The following is a 2,943-nucleotide window of genomic DNA, read 5'->3' as shown; positions in this document are numbered from 1 at the left end:
ACTTTCTCAAAAAAACTCATTCTGTGTGATTTATAGGATGTTTTCCTCATGGGGACCTAAAAATGTCCCCACAAGGACAAGGATTTCGGATATTGCCATCTTTGTGGGGACACTTTGTCCCCATAATGTAGGGATTACCAGGTTACACACACACACACACACACACACACACACACACACACACACACACACACACACACACACACACACACACACACACACACACACACACACACACACACACACACACACACACACACACACACACACACACACACACACACACACACACACACACACACATAAAGGATTATTAGTAACACCAGTTCAATTTATCATTAATGCAATTATCTAATCAGCCAATCACATGGCAGTTGCTTCAATGCATTTAGCGGTGTGTTCCTGGTCAAGACAATCTCCTGAACTCCAAACTGAATGTCAGAATGGGAAAGCAAGGTGATTTAAGCAATTTTGAGCATGGCATGGTTGTTGGTGCCGGACGGGCCAGTCTGAGTATCTCAGTTACTGGGATTTTACTGGGAAAAAGAGGCTACAATTTGCACAACCAAAATTGGACAGTTGAAGACTGGAAAAATGATGCCTGGTCCGATGAGTTGAGACATTCAGATGGTAGAGTCAGAATTTGGCCTAAACAGAATGAGAACATGGATCCATCATGCCTTGTTACCACTGTGCAGGCTGGTGGTGGTGGTGTAATAGTGTGAAGGATGTTTTCTTGGCATACTTTAGGTCCCTTAGTGTCAATTGGGCATCGTTTAAATGCCATGGCCTACCTGAGCATTGTTTCTGACCATGTCCATCCCTTTATGACCATCATGTACCCATCCTCTGATGGCTACTTCCAGCAGGATAATGCACCATGTCACAAAGCTCTTGAACATGACAATGAGTTCACTGTACTGAAATGACCCCCACAGTCACCAGATCTCAACCCAGTAGAGCATCTTTGGGATGTGGTGGAACGGGAGCATCATTATAATTATATATATATATATATATATATATATATATATATATATATATATATATATATATATATATATATATATATATATATATATATATATATAAAGCAAAATGACTTAAGAAATTATTTGTTTGTACCAAAAATTGTGCCGAGCAAGTTACAGTATAGTATAATTCTTTAGGTTTGTCCAACATTTTAACTCTATATGCAATAATTACAACAGTGAATCTTGTCTTATTTTAGAAAACATATAGAGCAAAAACATATATTTTCTGTATATGTTGCAAACTGTGTTGGTTCTGTCAATACATTTCAGAAAGCATTTGACCTGTCACCATTATTCATGCTTTCAAATGAATGGCTCATGCAAACCAGCAATCAATCTGCGAATCAATATCCACTGATTGGAGGTGAACACCAAGGAGTCCACATATGTACGTGTGAGTGTGAGCCCTGAAAAGTGCAGCAATTCTGTTCCAACTCCTTTACACCTTACAGCTCCCCCCACCACCGTTCCTTTCTAGTCCTCTCTCTTTCCTCATCCTTTTCCTATCGATCCCTTACTTTCATTGCCTCCCTACTCATAGCGATTGCACTTTAACACCTCATTTTTCCCTCCCCTCTCCTTTAGTGGCATCTCTCTTTGCACATATACTCCACATTACACATACTCTCCAGCACACCTAATCTTCACGTGAATTGCATGCAACAAACCAGCTATTTTACACCAGCAGTAGGGCTTTGGAAAGGTGGCACGTTCTCCATTCCGCTCTCCCCGCGTGTCTAATTTACAGAAACATGAAACAGGATTTTCTTGCAGGAGATGATTTACGCATCCCCAGATACGCCCAGATGTGGAGATACATTGCTGCCTGCAGTTTGCACATACCCTCCACTGCCCTAGCTGATTCAATATAAACATTTGAATTGTTGAATCAATAATGAGAGGGCTTAAAATAGCAAATGAAGAAAAAGCCCATGAATCTAAAAAAACAGACAAAAAAACAACAACAACCCACAACACTACATGCTTATCAAGACAAGGAGAACGAATGGTTAAAAGATATGAAACAACAGCAGAATTATCCTGCATTTTCTTCACCACAAGGATTGTGTTATTTTTACAGATTTAAATTTATGTTAAATAGATGTAGGTGAATTGAATTTAAAACTGCAAATGCATATAGGATCTCACTGCAAGTAAAAAAAGCTTCATAGAAATGTCATTACAAATGTAAAATCAAAGACAGAAAAAACTAACATGTGAGAGGAAGATAACATGGAAAATGTACACATTGATAAAAACAAAACAAAAAAACATTACACTTGTTATTAAAGGACATTCACATCTGCACACCATCTTTTGTAGAGAATAAACCCATCATACCAATAGCATGTTGATGAATTATAAACCTTGCAGAACACATTTTTCCTTATAATTCTGAATAGGGGACATTTGAATAACATGAAAAGAAGATGCGTTGATGTCTCTTACCGTGAGATGTCAGAGCGATGCTGATGCTCAGGGATGCTGATGTTAAATCCTGTTCGTCTCTGCAACCTCACACACCTTTATTATGAGAGACAGCCCTGCCCCTTCTCTTCTGATTGGCCAGGCCTAAACCTTGCTTTAAAACGAGCCTTTTTTGTTTTTTCCGTCTTTTATTTGTTATCTTCCGCGTTATATTTGTATCTTAAATTAATCTTATTCCGTTACATTTACCATTTAAAATAGAAGTACATATTAACCAAACAGAGTTTCTATGAATACTGCGATATGCCGAAACATACGCCCGTCTTTTGACAGCAAGTCGCAAGGTTTAGAAAAGGCGGGGGTGGGAGTTGTAGTTCTTTGTCAAATTTCAGCGTATTGCCTTGCACCATTTGAAGTCTTTAAAAGGACTACTGAACGTCACAACTAGCTTCGTTCTATCCCCTCGCTGTTCTCTGATTGG

At 38.8% G+C, this 2,943-nt stretch overlaps 1 protein-coding gene across 1 annotated transcript in view; it reads right to left on the bottom strand.

Moving 5' to 3' along the window:
* The window catches only part of serpini1 (serpin peptidase inhibitor, clade I (neuroserpin), member 1), a 34,904-nt gene extending 32,284 nt beyond the window's left edge, over positions 1 to 2,620 (bottom strand). The window contains exon 1 of the mRNA XM_067419976.1: positions 2,484 to 2,620. The gene's annotated coding sequence lies outside the window, so the exon portion shown is untranslated. The remainder of the gene's footprint in view (positions 1 to 2,483) is intronic.
* Positions 2,621 to 2,943: the final 323 nt, after the last annotated feature.

Source organism: Pseudorasbora parva, chromosome 16, assembly GCF_024679245.1.
Source record: "Pseudorasbora parva isolate DD20220531a chromosome 16, ASM2467924v1, whole genome shotgun sequence".
In the NCBI taxonomy this organism is placed as follows: domain Eukaryota; kingdom Metazoa; phylum Chordata; class Actinopteri; order Cypriniformes; family Gobionidae; genus Pseudorasbora; species Pseudorasbora parva.
This window is presented reverse-complemented; position numbering and strand designations above follow the sequence as displayed.